Source organism: Mercenaria mercenaria, chromosome 5 (genome assembly GCF_021730395.1).
Source record: "Mercenaria mercenaria strain notata chromosome 5, MADL_Memer_1, whole genome shotgun sequence".
NCBI classification, from domain to species: domain Eukaryota; kingdom Metazoa; phylum Mollusca; class Bivalvia; order Venerida; family Veneridae; genus Mercenaria; species Mercenaria mercenaria.
This window is the reverse complement of record NC_069365.1, coordinates 416,578-428,647: the sequence shown is the minus strand read 5'-3', so window position 1 is coordinate 428,647 and position 12,070 is coordinate 416,578. Positions and strand designations below refer to the sequence as shown.

Sequence of the window (12,070 nt, the reverse complement as noted above, 5' to 3'; positions counted from 1 at the left end):
ATTTGGGGTGCTACGCAAACTTTAACATTTATTCTAAGTCAAAAAGGAGCCATAATTCTGTCAAAATGCTTGATAGAGTTGCCTCCTCCTTTTAACAGACTGGGGTCATGGTGGTAAACAAGTATGCAAAACATCAAAGCAATATCTCAATGGACTTTGAAAATATTTTGGGGTTGTAAGCAGACTTTAACATTTGTGTGACGCTCACGCCAATGCCGGGGCGAGTAGGATAGCTTCCCTATTCTTCGAATAGTCAAGCTAAAAATCCCTTCATGGATGGGAGAGTTATGGACCAGACAGGCAAACAAGAGCTGTAAACAAGGGGCATAATTCAGTCAAAAATACAAATCAGAGTTATTGGGATTGTTACCACACATCATGATGATAAAGATACATTTTAAGTTTCAAGTCTTTATCTTATATTGCATTAAAGTAGTATCCAGAAAGCAAAGATTTGCAAAAAAGTTTAAATACAAAAGGAGCATAATTCTGTCAAAGACACAGAGTTATGGGGTATCTAGCCACACATACAGATGATTATGAACAAATACTTTTAATTTCAAGTCAGTATCTTTTAAAGTACCAAAGATATGTCTATAAACGAAGCTTTCAAAAAAAATTAACATGAAAATAATTCAAAGCATAACTCCTTGGTGACCTTGACATTATGTATAATGGGTCAAGCCCCTACACATACTTTGTATGCTTGACAATGATTATGTGAACTTACAGTATGATATAAGCAAAAGTAACAAAGATATGACAGAAAAACAAAGGTTGCCAAAAAACTTGAACCTTAAAAGTAACCTAAGTATAACAGCTTGGTGACCTTATCCTTTGGCATAATGGGCTCAGCCCCTACACATACTTTGTTTGTATACTGGACAATGTTCATGTGAAGTTACAGTAAGATGTAAGCAATAGTAACAAAGATAAGACAGAAAAACAAAGGTTGCCGAAAAACATCAACCTTAAAAATAACCCAAGTATAACAGCTTAGTGACCTTGACCTTGGGTATAATGGGCCCAGTCCCTGTACATCTTTTGTTTGTATGCTGGACAATGTTTATGTAAAGTTATAGTAAGATATAAGCAATAGTAACAAAGATATGACAGAAAAACAAAGGTTGCCAAAAAACTTTAACCTTAAAAATAACCCAAGTATAACAGCTTGGTGACCTCGACCTTGGGTATAATGGGCTCAGCCCATACACATACATTGTTTGTATACTGGACAATGTTTATGTGAAGTTATAGTAAGATATAAGCAATAGTAACCCCTATTCTCCTAAAAAGCCCTGTTGACTTTTAACCTCCAATTGTGACCTTGACCTTTAAGCTAGGGGTCCAGGTTTTGCGCACAACCCTTCGTCTTATCATGAGAAACATTTGTGCAATGTAATATTAAAATCCGTTCATGGATAAAAAGAGTTATGGACCGGACGGAATGACGGAAAAGCGCATTCCTATAGTCCCCGAAACTGGTTTTCAACCACTACGAGACTAATAAAATCATAAATGAAGCTGCTATTGCGCAAACAAGGTCAAAATAACAAATTTCGGCCCTTTCAGGGGCCATAACTCTGGAACCTTTCTGGTGATACAAGTTGTGTGCAAGTTTGGTTAAAATAAAATCGGAAATGAAACTACTATCGTGCAGACAAGAAATGACGCACCCATGCACGCATATTCTGGTCCTTTAAGGGGCAGTAACTCTAGAACCCATGATGGGATCTGGCCAGTTTTCAAAAGGAACCGAGATATCATGCCAATACATGTTTTGTACAAGTTTTATTAAAATTGCTAGCAAAATGTGGTCACAAATTGTGAAGGGACTGACGTACGATGGGCGATCACAAAAGCTTACCCTGTAAAAATGCATAGTAGAGTTATTGAACCTTTGCACTGCATGTCATATCATGACAGTGAACAAGTGTGTGAAGTTTCATTCCATTCCCATTAGTGGATACTGAGATACCAGCTAATATACAACAAGAGGGTCATGATGACCCTGGATCGCTCACCCGAGTAATATGAGCTACATGTTTCAAATGTCAAACTGATGATTTTTAGAATTTTTTTGGAAGATTTTCCGATGTACAATCAAGTAACCCCTGGGGCAGGGCCAACTTTACCCCGGGGGTCATGATTTGAACAAAGTTTGTAGAAGTTTACTAGGCAATGTTACATATCAAGTATCTAAGCCTTCTGGTTTATTTTTAGCAAATTTATGAAGATTTCCCTATGTACAATCAAGTAACCCCTGGGGCTGGGTCAATTTGACCCTAAGGGGTCAAGATTTGAACAACTTTTGTAGAGGTCCACTAGGCAATGCTACATGTCAAATATCTAAGCTCTAGCTCTTCTGGTTTATTTTTAGAAAATTTTGAAGATTTTTCTATGTACAATCAAGTAACCCCATGGGACGGGGTCAATTTGACCCTGGGGGGTCATGATTTGAACAAATTTTGTAGAGGTCTACTAGGCAATGCTACATGTTAAATATCTAAGATCTAGGCCTTCTGATTTATTTTTAGAAAAAATTTGAAGATTTTCCTATGTACAATCAAGTAACCCCTGGGATGGGGTCAATTTTGACCCCGGGGGTCATGATTTGAACAAATTTTATAGAAGTCCACTAGGCAATGCTACAAGTCAAATATCTAAGCTCTAAGCCTTCTGGTTTATATATAAAAAATTTTGAAGATTTTACTATGTACAATCATGTAACCCATGGGGCGGGGTCAATTTGATCCCAAAGGTCATGATTTGAATAAATTTTGTAGAAGTCTACTAGGCAATGCTACATGTCAAATATCTAAGATCTAGGCCTTCTGGTTTATTTTTAGAAAATTTTTGAAGATTTTCCTATAAATCAAGTGACCCCTGGGGCAGGGTCAATTTTGACCCATGCATACATGTCAAGTTCCGGGGACAATTTTCCAGGAGATTTCAGTTGAAAATCCAGGATATTTGATGAAAATCCAGGAGATATTTTCGACCAGCATTTTTTAGGAAATTTTTGGTCGATTCTATAAAACTGTATAACAGATAAGATCTGATCAATGTTTTTAGGTGCTTAAGTTGCATTTTAAAACATTTTAATCTTAATCCTGTTGAATACGATTGATTCTGCCTTTGCGACGAGTGTAAATTGTCCATGCAGTCTGATCATGATCTGCACTGTTTGCCATGTATCAGTATCTTTTTTGTAAGCACCCTTAGCTTTTAACAGTTACCGGTACTGTCCAAAATGAAAGATTGGAAAAGTTCATTTTAGAAATTCTGCAATGTAAACAAAAAATTATATATAGATTTATAGTAACTTTATTCAGTTATTACAGTATGGTTTGAGCAGAGGAAATGGAGTTTGGATGAAATTTTATACTGGCGAGTTTCTTTAATGTGAATAATCTGCAGGTTTTTTTACATTCTTGGATTTTTTGCAAACGAACAGAAGCTAACATTGAATGGAAATAAATCTATTTCACCCTTTTGAATCTATATTGAAAAATACTTTTTACTCATCAAAATGAAATTGAAAATCATAGCTGTTGAAAGAATGTTATAACCTATCTCTAGTTGTTTTCTCCATCAGTGGTAATGATTGCCATCAATCCAATAAAGGTCGGCTCTTTAATCTACTCAAATGTATCCTCAAAATATCTCTTTTTACACTTAAAATCTTCAATAAACAAGTTCCTGTCTTATCATCATATTATGTCAGTATCAGCACTCGCCAATTAACACAATCTAAAAATAGCACAGTACACACCTGTTTGCAGAATGTCATCAGTGCGTGACCTTGTTAAACTCTTATCAATATACCAGAAGAGTGGTAAATTACGTCAGGCACAGTGTGTAATTAGGGATTAAGTTTGATATAGGAAACCATTAGCTTGGAATTTCGGATTTCCGGGAGAAATAATTGATTTCCGTATGTCCGGGAAATGGACAAAAAATCCGTGAGACTCCCGGACGATCCGGGAAACTTGACATGTATGCCCATGGGGTCATGATTTGAACAAATTTTGTAGAGGTCCACTAGGCAATGCTACATGTCAAATATCTAAACTCTAGGCCTTCTGGTTTATTTTTAGAAAAATTTTTGAAAATTTTCCTATGTCAAATCAAGTGACCCCTGGGGCGGGGTCAATTTAAACCCCAGAGTCATGATTTGAACAACTTTAGTAGAGGTCCACTAGGCAATGCTACATGTCAAATATCTTAGCTCTAGGCCTTCTTGTTTTTGAGAAGAAGATTTTTTAAGATTTTCCTATGTAAAATCAAGTGACCCCTGGGGCTGGGTCAATTCTGACCCCGGGGTCATGATTTGAACAAACTTGGTAGAGGTCCACCAGGCAATGCTTCACACCACATATCTAAGCTCTAGGGCTTCTAGTTTTCGAGAAGAAAATTTTTTAAGTTTTTCCTTTCGGTTGCCATGGCAACCAGAGTTCTGCATGGAATTCAATTCTTTGAATAATTTTTAAAGAAGACTATCCAAGGAACATCCCTGTGAAGTTTCATCAAAATTGGCCTGTTGGTTTAGGAGGAGATGTTGTTTAAAGGAAAGTATGGACGGACGGACGGACTGATGCCGGACGGTGAGCGAAAAACTCAGCCAAAAACTGCGAAGTGGAAAAGGGGACATAATTTTGAAAACAAACAAAGTAGAGTTACGGGACCTGCTTAGTGCATGTCAGATCATGACAGTGAACAAGTCTGAAGTTTCAATCCATTCCCATTAGCGAGTACTGAGATATCAGCTTACATACAAGTCAAAAAGGGGCATAATTTTGTAAAGAAGCAAAATAAGAATTATGGAACCTGTGCAATATAAGTCAGTTTATCACAGTGAATAAGTGTGTGAAGTTTCAATCCATTCCCACAAGTAGTTACTGAGATACCAGCTTACATACAAAAACATAACCAAATTGGGATGCGGACCCCACACACAGGCGAGTCAAATAGCTCTTTGAATAGTTGAGCTAAAAATTGGTGCCAGAGTTATGCACCTTGTGTCATATGATGTGGGGGTATAAGGTATAACAACTGTTTTAAGATTGAATCAAATCCATTTAATAATAACTGAGCTAGAGTGAAAGTGCATCAAAACTTTAATCTGAAATTCTAAGTCAAAAGGGGGAATAATTCATGAAAAATTGGTGCAGGAGTTATGGCCTTTGTGCGATATCATGTGGGTGATGATGTTGAACAAATGTTTCAAGTTTGAATCAAATCCATTCAGTAATAAAGATAGAGTGAAAGTGCACCAAAACTTTAACCTGAAATTCTAAGAAGAAAGGGGCATAATTCATCAAAACAAAATTGTGCCAAAGTTATGAACCTTGAGTCATATGAGTTGGGTGATGTTGTTGAAGAAATATTTCAAGTCTGAATCAAATCTATTTAGTCATGACTGAGATAGAGAGAAAGTGCACCAAAACTTTTAACCCGAAATTTCATTTAAAAAGGGGGCTTAATTCATGAACAAGAGGGTCATGATGACCCTGGATCACTCACCTGAGTAATATGAGCTACATGTTTCAAATGTCAAACTGATGATTTTTAGAAACTTTTTGGAAAATTTTACGATGTACAATCAAGAAACCCCTGGGGCGGGGCCAATTTTACCCCGGGGGTCATGATTTGAACAAAGTTTGTAGAAGTCTACTAGGCAATGTTACATATCAAATATCTAAGATCTAAGCCCTCTGGGTTTTTTTAGCAAATTTATGAAGATTTCCCTATGTACAATCAAGTAACTTCTGGGGCTGGGTCAATTTGACCCTGTGGGGGTCAAGATTTGAACAAATTTTGTAGAGGTCCACTAGGCAATGCTACATTTCAAATATCTAAGCTCTAGGCCTTCTGGTTTAATTTTAGAAAATTTTGAAGACTTTTCTATGTACAATAAAGTAACCCAAATTGACCCCGGGCGTCATGATTTGAACAAACTTTGTAGAAGTCTACTAGTCCCTATGTAAAATCAAGTGACCCCTGGGGCAGGGTCCAATTTTGACCCCGGGGGTCATGATTTGAACAAATTTTGTAGAGGTCTACTAGGCAATGCTACATGTCAAATATCTAAGATCTAGGCCTTCTGGTTTATTTTTAGAAATTTTTTGAAGGTTTTCCTATGTAAAATCAAGAGACCCCAGGGATGGGGTCATTTTGACCCTGGGGGGTCATGATTTGAACAAATTTTGTAGAGGTCCACTAGGCTATGCTACATGTCAAATATCTAAGCTCTAGGCCTTCTGATTTATTTTTAGAAAATTTTTGAAGGTTTTCCTATGTAAAATAAAGTGACCCCTGGGGCGGGGTCAATTTTGACCCCGGGGGCTCATGATTTGAATAAATTCTGTAGAGGTCCACTAGGCAATGCTACATGTCAAATATCTAAGATCTAGGCCTTCTGGTTTATTTTTAGAAAAAATTTTGAAAATTTTCCTATGTCAAATCAAGTGACCCCTGGGGCGGGGTCAATTTTAACCGTGGGGGTCATGACTTGAACAAATTTGCTAGAGGTCCACTAGGCAATGCTTTGTACCAAATATCTAAGCTCTAGGGCTTCTGGTTTTTGAGAAGAAGATTTTTAAAGTTTTTCCTTTCGGTTGCCATTGCAACCAGAGTTCTGCATGGAATTCAATTCTTTGAACAATTGAAAGGGGGCCACCCTAGAATCATTCCTGTGAAGTTTGGTGTAAATCTGCCCAGTGGTTTTCAAGAAGAAGATTTTTTTAGAAAATGTTGATGGACACATGACGCACGACGGACACTGAGCGGTCACAATAGCTCACCAGCCTTTGGCTCAGATGAGCTAAAAATTGGTGCCAGTTTTGCACCTTGTGTCATATGATGTGGTTGATGATGTGGCACAACTGTTTTAAATTTGAATCAAATCTGTAGTGTGATAACTCGGAGAGAATGAAAGTGCACCAAAACTTTAACCAGAAATTCTAAGTAAAAAGGGGGATAAATCATGAAATATTGGTGTGTTATGGCCCTTAAGCCAGATGATGTGGGTGTTGATGAGGAATAAATATTTTAAATTTAAAGCAAATCCATCAAGTAATTAGAGAGATAAGGTGAAAAAAGTGAAAGTGTAAAAAAAACTTTAACCAAGGTGGGGACGTGGAAAGACGCTGACGCCGACACTGACACTGGGGTGAGTAGGATAGCTCTCTTTATACTCCCTATAGTTGAGCTATAAATTAAGGATTCTCTTTCCGCCATTATCCAACCAGCCAGAAACTGCTGCTTGATTACCTATTTAGTACTATTGTACAAATACAGGAGCTGTCATTTTTGTAGAAGCTCATTTTTAAATATCAAATAGAAGAAAAACAAATATATCTTGGAAATTGGTGCATTTATATTGTTTAAACTTAGCTATCATTTTAGACTAAAAAAGAAATTGTAAAGACATTCAACTTTTTTACATAGAAAAGCATACAGATTCATACTTTTTTCTCTAGAAAAGCATACATATTCTGTCCAAACTAATCTACATGTACTCACTTGAACAATGAAAATGTTTTGGCTTTCACTGAGGTAATTGTTCTGGTTCCCATTCTGACAGCTGTTGTAAAGTTCACCACTGTGAGAGTCAACTGGAATGATGACAGACATCACAACAAACTTGGGTTATGAATTTAAGAAGGCGTAGATAACCAATCATAGACTCATCAGCCTGAAATAAATTATTGTTCTTGACATTGCTTAGATATAGTACTAGAGATTAATCAATGACACAAATAATCCTACCTTGCATTTATGAGCAAGAATGAAATACCTTTACAGTTAAAAAGTTAGTGTTTAGTCAATTCATTCTAATGTCCATTTTCACAGTAAATACTAGAGTTTTTCTTGGTTTTATAGACAATGTGCAATTATGGTAGAAATAACATTGTACATGTATATAAATTTAAGCTTAAAAAGAGAATCTGAATTTATTTTATTACACTTTTATTATTATTGACTATTCAAACTGTTGTCCCAGAAGCAGAAATATTACCCTTAATATCGAGATATCTAGACTTTTAAATTAATATCTGCGTAATAGTTTTGGAGATAGTAAGTGGCATTTAAAACTTTAAATAGGATTTTCTAAGCACAAAAGTAGGCATAATTTGGCCAAAATGCATGTCAGACTTACAGGACTTGATGCTATCAACTAGTTTTATAACCCTAAAGACACATGTGAAATTTTAATTCAATGTCTGCATCAGTTTTGGAGACAGTTAAATTTGTAGGACTTTTTATGTCCAAAAGTGGACAAAATTTGACCAAAATACAAACAATTCAGAGGTATGTGACTTGACCCAGTATGGTTGGAAATTGACCTAAAAAAATTAAAATAAAAAGTTTCAAAGCTTTATATGCTATTATTGTTAATAGCTAGATATACTTGCATGCAAAACTTTAACTAGGAGTTTTAAAGGGGGAAAAATTTGGTCAAAATGCAGGTCAGAGTTATAGGACTTGATGCTATCACCTAGTTTTATAACCCAGGAGACACATTTGATAGTAGGTAACTATTCCAAGTTTCAAGTAAATAGCTTTGATATTACCACAGATATTTGACCTTATCACAAACTTTAACCAAAAATTCTAAGTTAAAAGGGGCATAACTCTGTCAAAATTCAAATCATAGTTATGGGGATTGTTTCTCCTAGTGTAGACTTTGATAGAAAATAACTCTTTCAAGTTCCAAGTCAATAACTTCGATAGTAACAGATACTGACTTAATCAAAAACTTTAACCAAAAATTCTAAGTTAAAAAGTGACATAACTCTGTCAAAATTCAAATCCGAGTTATGGGTATTGTTTCTCCTGGTGTTGACTTTGATAGTAAATAACTAATTTCAGTTTCAATTTAAGTCAGTATCTTTGATAGTAACAGAGATACATGTATTTGACTTTATCGAAAACTTTAACCAACGGCGATGCCCATGCCAACACCGGGGCGAGTGAAATAGCTCTACTTCTTCTTTGCAAAGTCAAGCTAAAAATGTTCTATACCTGTAAAAGTTATGGCCCTGACAATATAACTTTCTCTATAGTTCTCACTCAGTTTTATTAACGTTTCGGCCTTAAGGCCTTTATCAAAATGACAAATATAACTTTCAGTAAGTATTTATGCGAAATAATATGAAGACTGCTCCAGGCATGTCAATGTTACAGTTTGGACATGCTGTATTCCCTTTGATCCCCAAAATCTGACCATATTCTTTGAATTACGAGCCTAGAGCTTGTGCTCTCTGCCAAATATAAAAACGATTGCTCATGCAGGTCATTTTTTTCTTCTTTCTTTCCCTTTTCTCTCCTGTTTTTTTTCCCCTTATCTTTTCATTTTTCTTTGCTATATGTATATATTTTCAAACTACAAAAATTGTGAAAGTAAATTATTAATTTCACTAGTACACTATCACAAGAACAAACACTATGCAATTTCACTAGGCATATCAGGGTGTTATGAAGTACTGAAGCATTTACAGAATATGGATTTTATGGAAATAAGAAGGAACTAAATTCACAAGTACACCAAGGACCCCTTTTCATTTACATAGAGGTACCGAGACACTAGACAAATGATTTAATGAGTTACACACAATGCACACATATGCTAGCATATAAATAATTGGCACAGCTAATTTAGTTCAGGAGTACCAAACGCACGGAAGATAAGCAGAATAAGGAAAATGGACTAGTATCTGCAAGCTGGAGGACAATATTGTCCTTGGCCACAGAAAAACAAAGAAAAATTTGAAGTGCTCCAAATGAGCCGAAAGTCAGTTACAAAATTCAGGCCTGTATTTCTCAAAATCTGAGATTAATACAAATCAAACACTCTAAATAATCATAATTATAGGTTTTCTACATAATCATGAGTATATCAATTGACCCTAGCAGGTCAAAAGCTGTAAATACTGGAAAACAAAAGAAAAAGGAACTAATTTCGTATACTAAACCACGCTCAATTACAGTAATACTTTGACAAAATGGTAGAAGGGCCAAGGTTCAACAAGGATAATATTCCAAGGAGAACAAATGCATGAAAAGCCACCTGTGACTAATTAAAATTTATTTTATAAGAAAAATTCAAGATGACGGCATTGACCCCGCTATTTCAACGCGGTCACGCCAACTCTTCTTGATAAAAGTAAAGTTAAAGTTTGCCATTGTTGGTTAAAACACTTTTAAAATTATTTCATCTGACACACTCTGAGAACCTAAATTGTACGACGATGCCCCAGAGGGGATTTTGTACTGTACTGGAAGAAGAAGAATAAGAACTGCCTTGCGTCACTCCAGCACAACTAAAGTTTATAAAACTTATAAAAACCTGATAAAACACTTTGCTAAAATAGTCTCTCCCAAAACCACTTCCGCCACCATCAACCATCACCTCATGTAACTGGTTCAAGCCTAACACATTAGAAAAATTCTTCCCGCCAAATCGAAAAAGTTCAATAGAAAAGTGATGCATATTTTAAAATAAAACCTGAATATCAGATAAAAGTCTAACAAGATATTGCCCACATAGAAGACAAGACGCGAAAGGCTTTCTCCGCGGAAACCTGATGGCAGTGATGCAGGGTGACTGCAAAAGTCAGAAATTAAAAAGCAGCCAGCTTGTCTACAGTCACATATGCGACGATGCTCCAGCATATTATTGGAAGACGAAGAAGCGAAACTGTAATTAAACATTTCTTTTTTAATATATTTACCTTTCTTCCCCGCTTTGTGTCCTTCTTCGCTTTGCGTCCTTCCTCGTGCTTTACTGACTGCCTACTGAATGAACACGAGTTCACTCCCAACATATGTCACGTGATTCGCACCTTGGTAGCTTTAGACTACACTTTCACTAGCCGTTACCTGCTACACTAGGATAACAATTCGACCGGGTGTGCGGTGTTACACAGTGATACATGTATGTCACATGGAATACGATTTATTTTCTTGAACACTGTTCATTTTTCTGCACCACAACTCAGAATTTTGCTATGACTAGTTTTGAAAGAGTATTACTACATTGTCCGATATGGAATTCTATGGCTAAAAATCAAACTTCCCTAGGTTAGTCTTTGGCCCTACAAACATTCTCAACTGGTATTAAGAAGCGCGACATAGCTTACACCTGGATTTTAAATTCTTATATGTACGGACTTCACCCAGTTACTGACCATTTTTCGACCACGGGTCTTGGCATAAACTACCTTATTGCAATCGCGAAGAACTACAACAAACAGAACTTTTCTGCTCGTCAAAATAATGCTCTCATATACATATGGGTGAAATGATGGAACTCATGCGGCAGATATAATGATGGAACAAACGATGATGATTAATAAACAAACTGAACATGAATTATTGAACAAACTGGTTATAAAGAAGGCACATGCGTGGAAGACGTATGGTTCCAGACATAAAGTCTTTTATCAACATAATAGAACTGACGGCCCCGCGGTCAAGTTTATAAGCTGGGTCGTGGGTTCGATTTATAGGTGAGGCGTTTGTACACTATGATGATTTGATAAAAGACAATTGTTTCGAAACCGTTCGTCCTCTACGTCTAACTCATGTAGAAAAGTTGACAGTTACTTGTGGAGAACAGGTTGATACTGGTATAGAATCCAGAAACACTGACGCGATACGTTCGATCAAAAGCTATGTATACATGTATAATGATAAAAAAGACAGGTGTAACGAAAGAAACAGACGGGTTACATATATTATATATTTTATTACACCGGATTTAGGCCAATATGGCTTCCTTTTCATGCAAGATAACCACGTTCAAAGGCGCTTTATATAGCGCAAAGACAGCCACTCGGGGTGCCGAATTCATCCTCTACTAGTACAAACACAGAGCGGTCTGACCGGAAGGGCAGAATAAGACAAAGTCCACAGAATCGAAAGAGAGACACAATTCCTTTTAGATACAGGCCTGTCCGGCTGGTTCTTTAACGTGCCCGGTGTGAAGCACCGGTACCGATACACGCAAAGTCATCCTTCCTGGAAGAACCAGTACTTACTGCCCTCTTAGTTAGGTGGGAGA

The 12,070-nt window shown here is 36.5% G+C and overlaps 1 long non-coding RNA gene across 3 annotated transcripts in view; it reads right to left on the bottom strand.

The window, feature by feature from the left end:
- Positions 1-10,774, bottom strand: part of LOC123556268 (uncharacterized) — a 55,979-nt gene extending 45,205 nt beyond the window's left edge. For 2 of the 3 annotated variants that reach the window (XR_008370845.1, XR_008370844.1), the window contains exons 1-2: positions 10,740-10,774; positions 7,528-7,699 (exon numbers count right to left, since the gene is read on the bottom strand). This is a non-coding gene — a long non-coding RNA (uncharacterized LOC123556268). Of the gene's footprint in view, positions 1-7,527; positions 7,700-10,354; positions 10,455-10,739 lie in introns of those variants that run through there. The other variant, XR_008370846.1, reaches the window with a different exon arrangement.
- Positions 10,775-12,070: the final 1,296 nt, after the last annotated feature.